Below are 17,689 nucleotides of genomic sequence, written 5' to 3' on the forward strand. Positions count from 1 at the left end.
TTCAAATTCTATGTTATCTGTGTCCGTGCCCAGCTCCCTTTGGTCTATGAATTGGAACATCTGCTCCTCTGTGGAAGGCATCCCACATATGCTTCCCACAGTCTGAAAAACAGGCTGTGGGATCCATTTTAAAAACCTGTTAACTCCATTTTAAAACATCACAATTATTGTTATTAATTGTAATTACAATTTGTAATCTGCCCTCTCAGTCCCCCCCTGTTGGTCCCTGATTATTTCTCAATAATCAGCTGACCACATATATGTTCTGATCCATCTGCTGGAAATGGTGATATCAAGACAATATCCCTGGGATCATTGTAGTTCCATCTTTTGCGGAGTCTTTACATACTACCCCTGACCATTTCCCTGGGATATTGGCACGCCACTTATATTTCTTTTTGTACATACAGTGCATAAGCTCGGGGGTCTTGGCTGTTTCCCTCATGCATTACAAAGTTATTCGCCTCGCTATCATGCCTACATTACACAATTAACAAAGTTGTTTGCTGTTCGGCTAGAACCACGTGGTTGTATATCTCTCTGATCTTACACATCAGATATAGTTGGATCACGATACATATCTCTTCCACTACCATTATTATCACAATTGAATGCCACATCAATTTGAGGACTGCACAGCCCTTAAAAATATCCCACCATGAACAACAATTTTCCTTTCCCTGCCTTATTCTGTCTTGATTCGTGTGTCTCCCGCCTCGATTTCATTGATCAGGCAATAAGATTGGGACACTCACGACTCAGATAAGGTATTCATGCCGTCTTTTTGATTGATTAACCTTCTTTGGATCTCGCAAAGGCTTTCTGCATTCTTGGTTACGGACCTTGGCCAATCTCTTCTTTCTGCTTCTCTTGTATCTGCCTGCACAGTCTCCCAGGAGCATCAACACCACGATCAGCTACACTAGGACTAACACATGGGATATAATACTGATCCCTGTCTTGTAACTTTGCTCGGGTAAGCCTCGCCTGTCTTTGCACTTATTACATAACAAGATAGTAACTCAAGGCAATTACTATTTGTACTGCCACTAGGTTATTTGAAAGGATCGTTATCCAGGGATGTCTAATCTCAAGTACCAAGGCGGGTTTTTCAGGTTATCCTTCATTTCACTGTCCAGTTCTTTTGCTTTATCCTTCAGCTCTTAATATCTTTTAACGTTATTTCTTGAGCTCAGTTAAATCTTCAAGTAACAGGGGAATTGATTGTGCTTGCTCTTACATGTAAAGATCAATATCTTGCTTAATCTCACCGCTTATATTTCATGTCATTGTCTTCCTGGCCTGTCATGCGTGCTCTTCCCACTGACACCGATTGTCTTGGAATAACGTAAGTTCCCAGGCTAGTTACCACACAATATTCTCCTCGCCCTTGATAGGTGTAATGTGTGGGTTCGGTTCGGGCAGGGTATATTCCAATGACACATCCTTCCGTAGTATTGTCAAACCCGCATCTATCCTTCTCCCGTCTCCCAGAGGGTGAGGACCTATAATTAGGCTTCCTCCTCTCCGACTTATGGATCAAGATATTCCCCTTATATTTCCATTCTTTTTGATCTCATACTGGTCCATCGCGGATGTACTCTTCCCCTCATATTATGTTTGTTTCCCCTCACATCTTCCTGTAACCGCATACACCCTTGTCATTCCTTTCAAAAAGGGCCACATTACCGCTAAAGTCTAAAGGGACAAAGTTGTTAAAAAGATAAGCCTGAAGGCTCTGTGCCTCAATGTGAGGAGTATTCGTAATAAGGTGGACGAATTAACTGCGCAGGCAGCAATTAATGAATATGATATAATTGGCACCACGTTGACATGGCTGCCCGAAGGCTGTGTCCCTGGTTCTGGACTTTCCCAACATCGGAAACAAGCTACACGCATCTAACCTGTCCCGTCCCGACAGAATCTTTATGTTTCTATGAAACCCCTCTCATCCTTCTAAGCTCCAATGTATAAAAATCCAGTTGATCCAGTCTCTCCCCATATCACAGTCCAGCCATTCCGGGAATCAGTCTAGTGAACCTTCGCTGCACTCCCTCAATAGCAAGAACGTCCTTCCTCAGATTAGGAGACCAAAACTAAACACAATATTCCAGATGAAGCCTCACCAAGGCCCTGTACAACTGCAGTAAGAATCTGTTGAATCTGCATTTTACTGTAACTCTATGACATTCTGAACCGATAAAGAAATGGAATCGTGAAATGTATCTGTGTCTCTCAGTCTCTGCCTCACTCTCTACCTCTGTCTCTTTAGAGATCTGTGCATGTGTTTGCGTGTTTGAGTCTTTGTCTCCCTCACTCTGCCTCTCTCTGACTCACTCTATCCCTCCCTGTTTCTCTGTTTGTCTCGGTCTCTCAATCTGCCCGTGTCTTTCTCACAGTGCCCAGTTCTGTTCCAATGGTATTCTCTCAGTGTCTCTGTCTGACTGTCTCTCTCTTTCCCATCATCACTGTCCATCTATGTCTCTGCCTGTCTGTCTCTCTTTGCCTGTCTCTGTTCGACCCTGTCTCTAACCTGTTGAATATTTCCATCATTTTCTGTGTTTATCTCTGTCTCTCTCTCTCTCTATCTTCTCTCTCTCTATCTCTCTCTCTCTTTGTCGCTCCCTTTGTCCATGTCTTTTTCTTTGTCTCTGGTTTTCCATTACTATTTGCCTCCCTCTCTTTTTGGAGCACACACACACACACATCTCTGTGTATGTGTGTGTTTGAGTCTTTGTCTCACTCAGTCTGCCTATCCCTCTCAGTCTCACACTTGCTCTCTCTCTATTTCTCTAGCTCGTTGTCTGTCTCTCCCTGTTTCTCTTTTTGTGTCTGTCTCTCAACGTGTCTGACTCTTTCTCATGGTGTCCACCTCTTTTCACAGCTCGATTCCTGCTATCTCAAAATCTATACCCGTCAGTACCTCATTAGTATAGTCGTGGAGGAAGCATTTTCGAAATGTAGAATTATACTTCTGTTATTCGGTATAGATTCATATTAAAAGTTCCAGAGCAACATAGAAGAGTAAAAATACAGCAAGAGGAGATTGGCTCTTCAAGATTTTTAGGAAACGGAGACTTTTTCAGGACTCTGTGGTGTTCTGATGCAGAGAGATGGATGATTGAGTTTTATCTGAGGAACATTTAAAGAGGCAGAAACCCAATAGTCGTGCCTGGGTGGTTAAGGCGATGGCCTAAAAGACCCATTGGGGTTTCCCCGCGCAGGGTCGATCCTGCCAACTACCGATTTCAGCATTTTCCATTCCATTTTACAATTTAACCAGATCCATGCAAAACGGATCATGAGTTGGCTGGAATAACGTCCCACACCTTTCAACACTGACATTTTTTTCTCATTTTCATTAATCTGCAAAATTCACGATACAAACGGATAGGAAAACGTAAAAATCAGCCAAATTAGCGACAGTGATTCCGCCTTTCTATCCCTCTTTATGTCGAAGGCACTCTGTGTATGTCCGTTGGTGCGTGTATATTTTTGGTTATGTGTGTGTGTGTCTCTGTGTCTGTCTATCTGTATGTATCATGTGCAACTGTCTGTGGATATCATCACCATGAATTTGGTATGTCCTGGAAATTTTTAAAAAGACTTGGGGAAAATAATACGGTTGTGACATTTGATATCGGCTTTGGTTCAGCGGCAGCATTTTCGACTTCAAGTCCCACTCCTGAGACTTGAGCATATAATCTTATCTGACACTCAAGTGCAGTACTTGCGGAATTTTGCATTGGTGAAGCTGTTGACTTTAGGATGAAATATTAAATTGAACCACCGTCTGCACCCTCGGGTGAATGTGAAAGTTCCGACAGCATTATTCGATAAAGAGCAGTGAGTTGTCCCCGTGTCACTTTTATATAAATATTGTGAAATGCTCACTGAAAACCTGTGTGTATGCGTGTGTCGATGAGGGTGGAGCTCAAGCCCAGATTCTCACAGGGACAGAATGTGAAGGGTCACAAGTCCAGAATTGCCGAGTGTATAAATCGTTGCATTTAAGATTTAATGGCTTTATACCCGCGTGGGCTCGAAGCCCACTCCTGGTAACTCTTGAATTTAACACCGATTTTCTCCCATCCTGCTCAGTGATATCCGAATGCCTTCTGTTGAATCTGTAACTCTGTCACACTCTCAACTGACAAAGAAATGGGATTGTGAAATGTATCTGTGCCTCTCACTCTCTGTCTTTGAGAGGCCTGTATATCTTTATGTGTTTGAGACTCTGTCACTCTCTGATTCACTCTGTCTGAGGACCTACAAGCTGAATTAAGGGAGCTCAGAGTTAAATTAAAAAGTCGGACCTCAAAGGTCGCAAACTCAGGATTGCAACCAGTGCCACCTGCTAGTCGGAGCAGGAATCGCAGGATAGCTCAGATAAATACATGACTTGAAATGTGTTGCAGATGGGAGGGATTCAAGTTCCTGGGACTTTGGAACCGGTTCTGGGGGAGGTGGGACCAGATCTAAACCGGAAGGTCTGCACCTGGGCAGGACCAGAACCAATGTCCAAGGGGGAGTGTTTGCGAGTGTTGTTGGTGAGGGTTTAAAGTAATATGGCAGGGCGACGGGAGATAGTGGGAAGTAGAATGGGCACAGAAGCGAAAGAATAAAAGTAAAGTTGGAGGGCAGAGAAACCCATGGCAAAAATCAAATAGGGCCACTTTACAGCCAAATTCTATGGGTCAAAATGTGTTAAAATAACAAGCCTGAAGGCTCTGTGCTTCATTGCGAGGAGTATTCGTAATAAGGTGGACGAATTAACTGCACAAGCAGCTATTACTGAATAAGATATAATTGGCATGACGGAGACATAGCTCCAGGGTGACCAAGGCTGGGAATTCAACATTCAGGAAGCATTGACAGAAATGACAAGGTGGTGGGGTAGCGTTGCTGGTTAAAGAGGAAATTAAGGCAATAGTCAGGAACAACATTAGCTTGGATGATGGGAAACATGTGTGGGTGGAGCTGCTGAATACCAAAGGGAAGAAAACGCTAGAGGAGTTGTGTACAGATCAGCAAACAGTAGTAGTGAGGTTGGGGACAGCATCCAACAAGAAATAAGGGATGTGTGCCATAAAGATACAACAGTTATCAAGGGTGACCTTACTCTACATGTAGATTGGGCGAAACAAACAAGAAGCAATACGGTGGAGGAGGATTTCCTCGAGCGTACTGAGGATGTTTTTCTCGACCAATATGTCGGGGACCATCTAGAGGGCTGGCCATCCTAGACTGGGGGATGTGTAATGAGAAAGGACTAATTAGCAATCTTGTTGTGCGAGGCCTCTTGGCGAAGAGTGACCATAATAAGGAAGGATTCTTCATTAAGGTGGCGAGTGACACAGTTAATTAAGAGACTAGGGTCCTGAACATAAGGAAAGGTAACTTAGATCGTATGAGACGTGAATTGGCTAGAATAGACTGGCGAATGATACTTAAAGGGTTGACGGTGGATAGGCAATGACAAACATTTAATGATCACATGGATGAACTTCAACAATTGTATTTCCCTGTCTGGAGTAAAAATAAAACGGGGAAGGTGGCTCAATCGTGGCTAACAAGGGAAATTAAGGATAGTGTTAAATCCAAGGAAGAAGCAAATAAATTGGCCAGAAAAAGTCGCAACCTGAGGACTTGGAGAAACTTGGAATTCAGCAGAGGAGGACAAAGGGTTTAATTAGGAGGGGGAAAATAGATTATGAGAGGAAGCTTGCTGGGAACATAATAAAGTTCTATAGATATGTGAAGACAAAAAGATTAGAGCAGACAAACGCAGGTCACTTGCAGTCAGATTCAGGCGAATTTATAATGGGGAACAAAGAAATGGTAGACCAGTTGAACAATTACTTTGGTTCTGTCTTCACGAAGGAAGACACACATAACCTTCCAGAAATATTGGGCACCGAGGATCTAGCGAGAAGGAGGAACTGAAGGAAATCTTTATTAGTCAGGTAATTGTGTTGGGGAAATTAATGGGATTGAAGGTCGATAAATTCCCGGGGCTTGATAGTCTGCATTGGAAAGTACTTAAGGAAGTGGCCCTTGAAATAGCGGATGCATTGATGATCATTTTCCAACAGTCTATCGACTCTAGATCAGTTCGTATGGACTGGATGGTAGCTAATGTAACATCACATTAGGGTGATAGAAAACAGATAATTATAACCGGTTAGCCTGACATCAGTAGTGGGGAATATGTAGGAATCAATTATTAAAGATGAAATAGCAGTGCATTTGGAAAGCAGTGACAGCAAGAGCAGATTGCCTCTTCCAGATTTTTAGCAAACGGTGACTTTTTCACGATTCTGCGGCCGTCTGCTGCACAGAGATGGACGTCTGAGTTCTATCTGAGTAACATTTAACAATGCAGCGAGCCAGTAGTCGTGGCCCAGTGGTTAAGGCAATGGACTAAAAATCCATTCGGGTTTCTCCGCGTAGATTTGAATCCTACCGACGATGTTTCTCAGCATATTTCATTCTGTTTGACAATTTAACCAGGTCCATGCAACACTGATTCTGAGATAGATGGAAGAACGTCCCACACCTTTCAACGCAGCCGCTGTTTTCTTTCTTTAATTAATCTGCAATATTCACGATACATACGGATAGAAAAAAGCAAAAGCCAGCCAAAGTAGCAACAGTGACCCTGCCTGTCTATCCATCTATTTGTCTAAAGCACTCTGTGTATATCTTGATCTGGGTGTCAAGGTGCATCAGTCATTGATTGTTGGCAGGCAGGTGCACCAGGCGGTGAAGAAGGCAAATGGCATGTTCGCCGTCAGAGCAAGAGGATTTCTATATAGGTGCAGGGAGGTCTTACTGCAATTACACAGGGTCTTGGTGAGGCCACACCTGGAATATTGTGTTCAGTTTTGTTCTCCAAATCTGAGGAAGGACGTCCTTGCTATTGAGGGAGTACAGCGAAGGTTCACCAGACTGATTCCGGGGATGGGAGGACTGACATATGAGGAGAGACTGGATCAACTGTGCTGGTATCCACTGGAGTTCAGAAGAATGAGAGGTGCTCTCATAGAAATATATAAAATTCTGACGAGATTGGACAGCTGAGAGGCAGGTAGAATGTTCCCATTGCTGGGGAGTTAGAGAACCAAGGGTCACAGTCAAAGAATAAGGGGTGAGGCATTTAGGACCGAGATGAGGAGACACTTCTTCACTCAGAGAGTGGTTAACTGTGGCATTCTCTACCGCAGAAAATTGTTGAGACCAGTTTGTTAGATATATTCAAAAGGGAGTTAGATATGGCCCTTACAGCTAAAGGGATCAAGGGGTATGGAGAGAGAGCAGGAAAGGGTTACTGAGGTTGAATGATAATCCATGATCTTATTGAATGGTGGTGCAAGCTCGAAGGGCCGAATGGCCTGATCCTGCAATTAATTTCTATATTGCTATGTTGATGCGTGTATATTTTTGGTTATTGTGTGTGTGTGTGTCTGTGTATGTCTATCTGTATGTATGTCTCTGTGTATGTGCAACTGTCGATGGAAATCATCACCATGAATTTCGAATGTCCTGGAAATATTAAAAAACTTGGAGAAAATAATACGGTTGTGATCTTTGGTATCAGCTTTGTTTCAGTGGCTCCATTCTCGACTGATCAGGATGTTGTGTGTGTCAGCCTCACTTCTGAGACTTGAGCACATTATCTTGGCTGACACTCAAATGCAGTACTTGGGAAATTTTACATTGTTGAAACTGTTGACTTTCGGATGAAATGTTAAATTGAAGCTGCGTCTGCACCCTCGGGTGGATGTGAAAGTTCCCAGAGCTTTACTCGAAAAAGAATAGGAGAGTTGCGCCCGTGTCAATATGATGAAAAATGTTCCAATATGCTCCCTGAAACCCGGTGTGTATGTGTGTTTCTGTGGGGGTGAAGTTGAAGCCCAGATTCTCATAGAGACAGAGTCCAAGTGTTGACAGGACCAGGATGGCCGAGTGGTTAAGGCGTTGGGCTTAAGATCCAATGGGTTTATACCCGCGTGGGTTCGAACCCCACTCCTGGTAATTCCTTAATTGAACAGAGATTTTTTCAATCCTGTTCAGTGAACCCCGATTTTCATCTGTTGCATTTGCATTTTTCTGTAACTCGGTAACACTCTGAGCAGATAATGAAATAAAATTGTGAAATATATCTGTGTCGCTCAGTCTCTGCCTCACTTTCTCTTTGGAGAGCTGTGTATGTGTTTGAGTCTCACTCTGTCTGTCACTATTTCTCTGTTTGTCTTTGTCTCTCAATCTGTTTCTTTCACACGGTGTCCAGTTGTGTTCCAATGGGATTCTCTCAGACTCTCTGTCTGACTAGCTCTCGCTTTCCCATCATCTCTGTCTGTCCATGCCTTTGCCTGTCTCTGTTAGTCCCTGTCTCTCACCTGATGAGTATTTTCATCATTTTATGTTTTTGTCTCTATGTATCTCTCTCTCTATTTGTCTTTCTCTCTATCTGTCTCCCTCTTTGTCTCTCTTTTGTCCCTGTCTTTCTCTCACTCTTTCCCTCTCTCTCTCTTTATAGATCACACACACACAACTCTGTATATGTATGTGTTTGAGTCTTTGTCTCACTCAGTCTGACCCTCCCTCTCAGTCTAAAACTTTCTGTCTCTCTCTGTCTCTATCTCGCTGTCTTTCTCTCCCTGTTTCCCTGTTTTTCTCTATTGCTCCATGTGTCTGTCTCTTTCTCACCGTGTCTAGTTGTATTCCAATGGGATTCTCTCAATCTCTCTGTCTGACTGTCTCACTATTTCCCATCATCTCGGTCTATCTATGTCTCTGCTTGTCTATCTCTCTTTGCCTGATGCTGGTAGTTCCTGTCTCTAACCTGCTGAGAATGTCCAACATTTTCTGTTTATATCTTTGTCTTTCTCTCTATCTGTCGCTCTCTCTCTATCTGTCTCTCTCCTTGTCACTGTCTTTATCATTGTCTTTCTCTCACTCTTTCCGTCTCTCTCTTTATAAATCACACACACAGATCTCTGTATATGTATGTGTTTGAGAATATTTTTCTCACTCAGTCTGCCTCTCCTTTTCAGTCTCACACTTGCTGTCCCTCGTTGTCTCTATCTCGCTGTCTGTCTCTCCCTGTTTGTTGGTTTGTCTCTGTCTCTCAATGTGTCTGTCGACTTCTCATGGTGTCCAGTTCTGTTCACAGCTCGAATATTGCTTTGACAGAACTGCTCTTCATCAGTTCCTCGTTAATATAGTGGTGAGTATCCCCGCCTGTCACGTGGGCGACTGGGATTCAATTCCCTGATGGAGGGCAGTTTTTTCAAAATGTAGAATTTTACTAATGTTTCTTGGAAAAGATTCATATTAAAAAGTTCCAGAGCAATATAGAACAGGAGTAATACAGGTAGAGGTGATTGCCTCTTGCAGATATTTACCAAATGGAGAATTTTTCAGGATTCTTTGACCGTCTGCTGCACAGATATGGATGACAGAGTTTTTTTTCTCAGTCACGTCTTCGGATGCACAGATGCAGCAGTCGTGGCCGAGTGGTTAAGGCGATGGACTAGAAATCCATTGGGTTTTCCTACGAAGGGGTTCGAATCCTGCCGATTATGATTTTTTAGCATTTTTCATTCCATTTCACAATTTAACCATGTCTCGACAAAAGTGATCCTGAGACAGATGGAAGAACGTCCCACACCTTTCAACACTGACATTTTTTTCCACATTTTTATTAATCTGCAATATTCACGATACATCCGGATATTAAACGCAAAAATCAGCCAAAGTGGCGACAGTGATTCAGCCTGCCTCTTCCTCTATATGTCTAAGGCATCTGTGCATGTCCGATGGTGCGTGTAAATTTTTGGTTATGTATGTGTGTGTGTCTGTGTCTGTCTATCTGTATATACGTCTCTGTGTATGTGCAGCTGTCTGTGGAAATCATCACCATAAATATGGTATGTCCTGGAACTTATAAAAAATTAATGGGGAAAATAATACGGCTGTGAACTTTGGTATCGGCTTTGGTTCAGTGGCAGCACTCTCGACTGAATCAGAAGTTTGTGTGTTCAAGTCCCACTCCTCAGACTTGAGCATATGACATTGGCTAACACTCAAGTGCAGCACTTGGGGAATTTTGCTTTGTTGAAGCTGTTGACTTTCGATGAAATGTGAAATTGAAGCTCCGTCTGCACCCTCGGGTGGATGTGAAAGGTCCCAGAGCATTACTCGAAAAAGAATAGGAGAGTTGCCCCCGTGTCAATATTACTAAAAATGTTCGTAAATGCTCACTGAAAGCCTCTGTGTATGTGTGTGTCTGAGGGGGTGGAGATGAAGTCCAGGTTCTCAGAGAGACAGAATCCAGATCCTGACAGGACGAGAATGGCCGAGTTTTTAAGGCGTTGGCCTTAAAATTCAATGGATTTTTCCCGTGTGGATTCGTACCGCAGTCCTGGTATCAATTCAATTTAACACGCATTTCCTCCCATTATGATCAGTAATAGCGGATTTTCAACTGTTGAATCTGCAATTTTCTGTAACAATTTGACACTCTGAGCCGAGAAGGCAATTAAATTGTGAAATGTATCTGTTTCGCTCGGTCTCTGGCTCTCTCTCTCTTTAGAGAGCTGTGTATGTGTTTGTATGTTTGAGCCTTTGTCTCTCTCTGACTCACTATGTCTGTCACTCTTTCTCTGTTTGTCTCTGTCTCTCAATCTGTCTCATTCTCACGGTGTGCAGTTCTTTTCCAAAGGGATTCTCTCAGACTCTCTGTCTGACTGTCTCTCTCTTTCCCATCATCTCTTTCTTTCCATGTCTTTGCCTGTCTCTGTTATTCCCTGTCTTTAACCTGATGAGTATTTCCATCATTTTCTGTTTTTGTCTCTTTGCCTCTCTCTCGATCTTTCTCCCTCTTTGTCTCTCTCTTTGTCCATGGCTTTTTCTTGTCATTCCATTACTATTTGCTTCCCTCTCTTTATGGAGCATGCAAACACATCTCTGTGTATGTATGTATTTGTGTCTTTGTCTCACTCAGTCTGACCCTCCCTATCAGTCTCAAACTTTCTGTCTCTCTTTGTCTCTATCTCGCTGTCTGTCACTTCCTGTTTCCCTGTTTGTCTCTGTCTCTCAATGTGTCTGTCTCTTTCTCACGGTGTCGAGTTCTGATCCAATGGGATTCTCTCAATCTCTCTGTCTGACTGTCTCACTCTTTCCCATCATCTCTGTCTGTCTATGTCTCTCCCTGTCGGTCTCTCTTTGCTTATCGCTGGTAGATCCTGTCTTTAACCTGCTGAGTATTCCCATCATTTTCTGTTTATATCTTTGTCTCTCTCTCTCTACCTGTCACTCTCTCTCTATCTGTCTCTTTCCTTGTTACTGTCTTTATCACTGTCTTTCTCTCACTCTTTCCCTCTCTCTCTTTACAGATCACACACACACATCTCTGTATATGTCTGTGTTTGAGTCTTTTTCTCACTCAGTCTGCCTCTCCTTCTCAGTCTCACACTTTCTGTCCCCTGTTGTCTCTATCTCGCTGTCTGTCTCTCCCTGTTTGTCGGTTTGTCTCCGTCTCTCAATTTGTCTGTCTCCTTCGCAAGGTGTCCAGTTCTGTTCACAGATCGATTCCTGCTTTGACAGATCCTATGCACGTTGGTTCCTCGTTAGTATAGGTGTGCGTATCCCTACCTGCCACGCGGGAGACCGGGGTTCAATTCCTCGAAGGTAGGTCATTTTTTCAAAATGTAGAATTTTACTTCTGTTTCTTGGTGGAGATTCAAATTAAAAATTTACAGAGAAATAGAGAACAGTAAAAATACAGGACGAGGAGATTGCCTCTTCCAAATTTTTAGCGAACGGAAACTTTTTCAGGATTCTGTGCCGTCTGCTGCACAGAGATGGATGACTACATTTTTTCTGAGTAACGTTAAAAGAAGCAGTGACGCAGTCGTCGTGGTCGCGTGGTTAAGGCAATGGACGAAAAATCTATTGAGTTATGCTTGCGTAGGTTTGAATCCTGTCGACTCCGATTCTCAGCTTTTTTTCATTCCATTTCACAATTTAACCAGGTCTCTGCAAAACTGATCCTGAGATAGATGGAATAACGTCCCACACCTTTCAACACTGACAATTTTTTCTCATTTTTATTAATCTGCAATATTCACGATACATACGGATAGAAAAACGCAAAAATCAGCCTGAGTAGCGACAGTGATTCAGCCTCTCTATCCCGCGAGATGTCTGAGGCATCTGTGCATGTCCGTTGGTGCATGTATATTTTTTGTTATGTGTGTGTGTGTGTGTGTGTCTGTGTGTCTGTCCATCTATATATATATCTCTGTGTATGTGCAACTGTCTATGGAAATCATCACCTTGAATTTGGTATGTCCTGGAACTTTTTAAAAAGACTTGCGGAAAATAATACGGTTGTGAACTTTGGTATCGGCTTTGGTTCAGTGGCAGCATTCTTGACTCTATCAGGAGTTTGTGTGTTCAAGTCCCATTCCTGAGACTTGAGCAATGTTGGCTAACACGCAAGTGCAGCACTTGGGAATTTTGCATTGTTGAAGCTGTTGACTTTCGGATGAAATGTTAAATTGATGCTCCGTCTGCACCCTCGGGTGAATGTGAAAGTTCCCAGAGCATTACTCGAAAAAGAATAGAAGAGTTGCCCCTGTGTAATATTACAAAAAATGTTCTTAAATGCTCACTGAAAACCTATGTGTTTGTGTGTGTATGTGGGGGTGGGGTTGTAGCCCAGATTCTCACAGAGCCAGGATCCAGATTCTGTCAGGATGAGGATGGACGAGTGGTTGAGGCGTGGGCCTTAAAATTCAATGAGTTTTTTCCGCGTGGGTTCGTACCCCACTCCTGGTATCTCTTTAATTTAACACGGATTTCCTCTCATTTTGATCAGTGATACCGGATTTTCACCTGTTGCATCTGCAATTTTCTGTAACTATGTGACATTCTGAAACGATAATGAAATGAAATTGTAAAATGTATCTGTGTCGCTCGGTCTCTGCCGCTCTCTCTCTTTAGAGAGCGGTGTGTGTGTTTGTGTGTTTGAGTATTTGTCTCTCTCAGTCTGACTCACTCTGTCTGTCCCTGTTTCTCTGTTTGTCTCTGTCTCTCAATCTGTCTCTTTCTCACGTTGTGCAGTTCAGTACCAATGGGATTCTCTCAGACTCTCTGCTTGACTGGCTCACACTTTCCCATCATCTGTCTGTCTGCCTCTCTTTGCCTGTCGCTGAGTCCAAGCGTTGACAGGACAAGGATAGCCGAGTGCTGAAGGCTTTTGGCTTAAGATCCAATGGGTTTATACCCGCATGGGTTTGAACCCCACTCCTGGTAATTTCTTAATTAAGCAGAGATTTTTCCCATCCTGCTCAGTGATACCCGATTTTCATTTGTTGCATTTGCATTTTTCTGTGACTCTGTGGCACTCTGAGCAGATAATGAAATGAAATTGTGAAATGTATCCGTGTCGCTCAGTCTCTGCCTCTCTCTCTCTTTAGAGAACTGTGTATGTGTTTGTGTGTTTGAGTTTTGTCTCTCAGTCTGCCTCTCTCTGATTCAGTCTGTCTGTCCCTGTTTCTCAGTTTGTCTCTGTCTCTTTCTCACGGTGTCCAGTTCTGTTCCAAAGGGATTCTCTGAGACTCTCTGTCTGACTGTCTTTCATTTTCACATCATCACTGTCCATGTCTTTGCCTGTCTCTGTTAGTCCCTTAAGGATGTCATAGCAGTGCATTTGGAAAGAGGTGACATGATAGGTCCAAGTCAGCATGGATTTGTGAAAGGGAAATCATGCTTGACAAATCTTCTAGAATGTTTTGAGGATGTTTCCAGTAGAGTGGATAAGGGAGAACCAGTTGATGTGGTATATTTGGACTTTCAGAAGGCGATCGACAAGGTCCCACACAAGAGATTGATGTGCAAAGTTAGAGCACATGGGATTGGGGGTAGTGTACTGACATGGATTGAGAACTGGTTGTCAGACAGGAAGCAAAGAGTAGGAGTAAATGGGTACTTTTCAGAATGGCAGGCAGTGATTAGTGGGGTACCGCAAGGTTCTGTGCTGGGGCCCCAGCTGAATACACTGTACATTAATGATTTAGATGAAGGGATTAAATGTAGTATCTCCAAATTTGCGGATGACACTAAGTTGGGTGGCAGTGTGAGCTGCGAGGAGGATGCTGTGAGGCTGCAGAGCGACTTGGATAGGTTAGGTGAGTGGGCAAATGCATGGCAGATGAAGTATAATGTGGATAAATGTGAGGTTATCCACTTTGGTGGTAAAAACAGAGAGACATACTATTATCTGAATGGTGACAGATTAGGAAAAGGGGAGGAGCAAAGAGACCTGGGTGTCATGGTACATCAGTCATTGAAGGTTGGCATGCAGGTACAGCAGGCGGTTAAGAAAGCAAATGGCATGTTGGCCTTCATAGCAAGGGGATTTGAGTACAGGGGCAGGGACGTGTTGCTACAGTTGTACAGGGCATTGGTGAGGCCACACCTGGAGTATTGTGTACAGTTTTGGTCTCCTAATCTGAGGAAGGACATTCTTGCTATTGAGGGAGTGCAGCGAAGGTTCACCAGACTGATTCCCGGGATGGCGGGACTGACCTATCAAGAAAGACTGGATCAACTGGGCTTGTATTCACTGGAGTTCAGAAGAATGAGAGGGGACCTCATAGAAACGTTTAAAATTCTGACGGGGTTAGACAGGTTAGATGCAGGAAGAATGTTCCCAATGTTGGGGAAGTCCAGAACCAGAGGTCACAGTCTAAGGATAAGGGGTAAGCCATTTAGGACCGAGATGCGGAGGAACTTCTTCACCCAGAGAGTGGTGAACCTGTGGAGTTCTCTACCACAGAACGTTGTTGAGGCAAATTCACTAAATATATTCAAAAAGGAGTTAGATGAGGTCCTTACTGCTAGGGGGATCAAGGGGTATGGCGAGAAAGCAGGAATGGGGTACTGAAGTTGAATTTTCTGCCATGAACTCATTGAATGGCGGTGCAGGCTAGAAGGGCCGAATGGCCTACTCCTGCACCTATTTTCTATGTTTCTATGTTTCTATGACTGTACCCTGATGAGTATTTCCATCATTTTTTGTTATTGTTTCTATGTCTCGCTCTCTCTATCTGTCTTTGCCTCTATCTGTCTCTCTCTTTGTACCTGTATTTTTCTTGACATTCCATCACTATTTGCCTCCCTCTGTTTATGGACAATGCAAACATGTCTCTGTGTATCTATGTGTTTGAGTTTTTTTTCTCATTCAGTCTGATCCGTAGCCTGTACAGAACTCCCATTAACGTTTTCTGCCCTTTGGTGTTTCGCAGCTGTACCACTATAGATTCTACATCATCCAAGCTAATATCCTTCCTTACTCTTGCGTGATTCTCCTCTTTAACCAGTAATGCTACCCCACCGTCTTTTCCTTTCTCTCTGTCCGTCCTGAATATTGAATACCCCTGGATGTTGAGTTACCAGCCTTGGTCTCCCTGGAGCCATGTCTCCGTAATCCAAATTACATCATATCCGTTAACAGCTATCTGCGCAGTTAATTCATCCATCTTATGACGAATGCTACTCGCATTGATACTCAGAGCCTTCAGCCTTGTTTTTTTAAACATTCTTTGTCCTTTTTTGAATTATGTTGTAATGTGGCCCTTTTTGAATTTGCACTTGATTTCTCTGACCTCCACACTTGCTTTTTTCCTTCCTACCTTTTGCTCCTGCCCCCTTTTTACTTCCCTCTGCCTCCCTGCACAGATTCCCACCCACTTCCTTTTTTGTTTAAATCCTCCTCAACAGCACTAGCAAACACTTTGCCGAGGACATCGGTTCCGTTTCTGCCCCGGTGCAGACCGTCCGTTAAGTACTTTCCCCTCTCCCCCTGCACCGGTTCCAATGTCCCAGGAATTTGAATCCCTCCCCCTTGCACCATTCCTCAAACCACGTATTCATCTGAGCTATCCTGCGATTCGTGCTCTGCCGAGCATGTGGCACTGGTAGCAATCCTTAGATTACTGCCTCTGTCGATCTCTCTGCCTATCTGTTAGTCCCTGTCTCTAACCTGCTGAGTATTTCTCTCATTTTCTGTCTCTCTCTTTGTATCTCTATTTCTCTTTGTCTTCATATGTCTTTTCATCACTCTTTGCCTCTCTCTTTATGGAGCACACACATATCTCTGTATATGTATGTGTTTGAGTCTTTGTCTCACTCAGACTGACCCTCCCTCGCAGTCTCACACTGTCTCTCTCTCTTTGTTACTATCTCGCTGTCTGTCTCTCTCTGTTTGTTTGATTGTCTCTGTCTCTCAATATGTCTGTCTTTTTCTCACAGTGTCCAGTTCTGCAGGCAGCTCGATTGCTGCTGTGATAGAGTATGTGCCCGTCAGTTCCTCATTAGTATAGTGGTGAATAATTCCGCCTGTCCCGCGGGGGACCGGTGTACAATTCCCCGACGGTGAAGGCAGCATTTTCAACAATGTAGAATTTTACATCTATTCCTTTGTATAGATTTATGTTAAAAAGTTCTGGAGCAATCTCAAATAGTAAAAATACAGCAAGAGGAGATTATCTCTTTCAGAGGTTTAGCAAACGGAGACTTTTTCAGGACTCTGTGTCCTTCTGCTGCAGAGAGACGGATGCTTGCGTTTTAATCTGAGTAACATTTAACGCGGCAGAAACCCAGTAGTCGTGGCCGAGTGGTTACGATGATGGACCCCAAATACATTGGGGTTTCCCAGTGCAAGTTCCAATCCTGCCGACGACGGATCTCAGCATTTTCCATTCCACAATTTAACCAGGTTTCTGTAAAAGTGATCCTGAGATAGGTGGAATAACGTCCCACACCTGGATATGTGTGTGTTTGAGTCTTTTTCTCACTCAGTCTGCCTCTCCTTCTCAGACTCACACTTTCTGTCTCTCATTGTCTCTATCTCGCTGTCTGTCTCTCCCTGATTGTCGGTTTGTCTCTGTCTCTCAACGTGTCTGTCGGCTTCTCATGGTGCCCAGTTCTGTTCACAGCTGGATTCCAGCTCTGACAGAGCTCATATTTATCGGTTCCTCGTTAGTATAGTGGTGAGTATCCCCGTCCGTCACGCTGGAGACGGGGGTTCAATTCCCCGACGGGGAGGCAGTTTTTTCAAAATGCAGAATTTTACTTTTGTTTCTTGGCATAGATTCATGATAAAAAGTTCCAGAGTAATATGGAACAGTAAAAATACAGCAAGAGCAGATTGCCTCTTCCAGTTTTTGAGCAAACGGAGACTGTTTCAGGATTCTTTGGCTGTCTGCTGCATAGAGATGGATGACTGAGTTTTATCTGAGTAACATTTAAAGAGCTAGCGGACCTGTAGTCGTGGCCGAGTGGTTAAGGTGATGGACGAGAATTCTATTGGGGTTTCATCGCGCAGGTTCAAATCCTGTCAACTACAGATCTCAGTATTTTATATTCCATTTCACAATTTAATCAGATACCTGCAAAACTGTTCCTGAGTTAGGTGGAATTACGACCCACACATTTCAACACGGACATTTTTTTTCTCATTTTCATTTATCTGCAATATTCACGATACATACGGATAGAAAAACGCAAAAATCAGCCAAATTAGCGACATTGATTCTGCCTGTCTATCCCCCGAAATATCTAAGGCACTCTGTGCATGTCCGTCGGTGCGTGTATATTTTTGGTTGTGTGTGTG

At 43.4% G+C, this 17,689-nt stretch overlaps 1 protein-coding gene and 1 non-coding gene across 2 annotated transcripts in view; one reads left to right on the forward strand and one right to left on the reverse strand.

Moving 5' to 3' along the window:
* Positions 1 to 17,689, reverse strand: part of LOC139235354 (zinc finger protein 585A-like) — a 108,047-nt gene that overhangs the window by 43,505 nt on the left and 46,853 nt on the right. The window lies entirely within an intron of this gene.
* Positions 7,955 to 8,037, forward strand: trnal-uaa (transfer RNA leucine (anticodon UAA)). Its single transcript has one exon. It is a non-coding gene; the product is annotated as a tRNA-Leu (tRNA).

The sequence above is a fragment of the Pristiophorus japonicus genome, chromosome 23, assembly GCF_044704955.1.
Source record: "Pristiophorus japonicus isolate sPriJap1 chromosome 23, sPriJap1.hap1, whole genome shotgun sequence".
In the NCBI taxonomy this organism is placed as follows: domain Eukaryota; kingdom Metazoa; phylum Chordata; class Chondrichthyes; family Pristiophoridae; genus Pristiophorus; species Pristiophorus japonicus.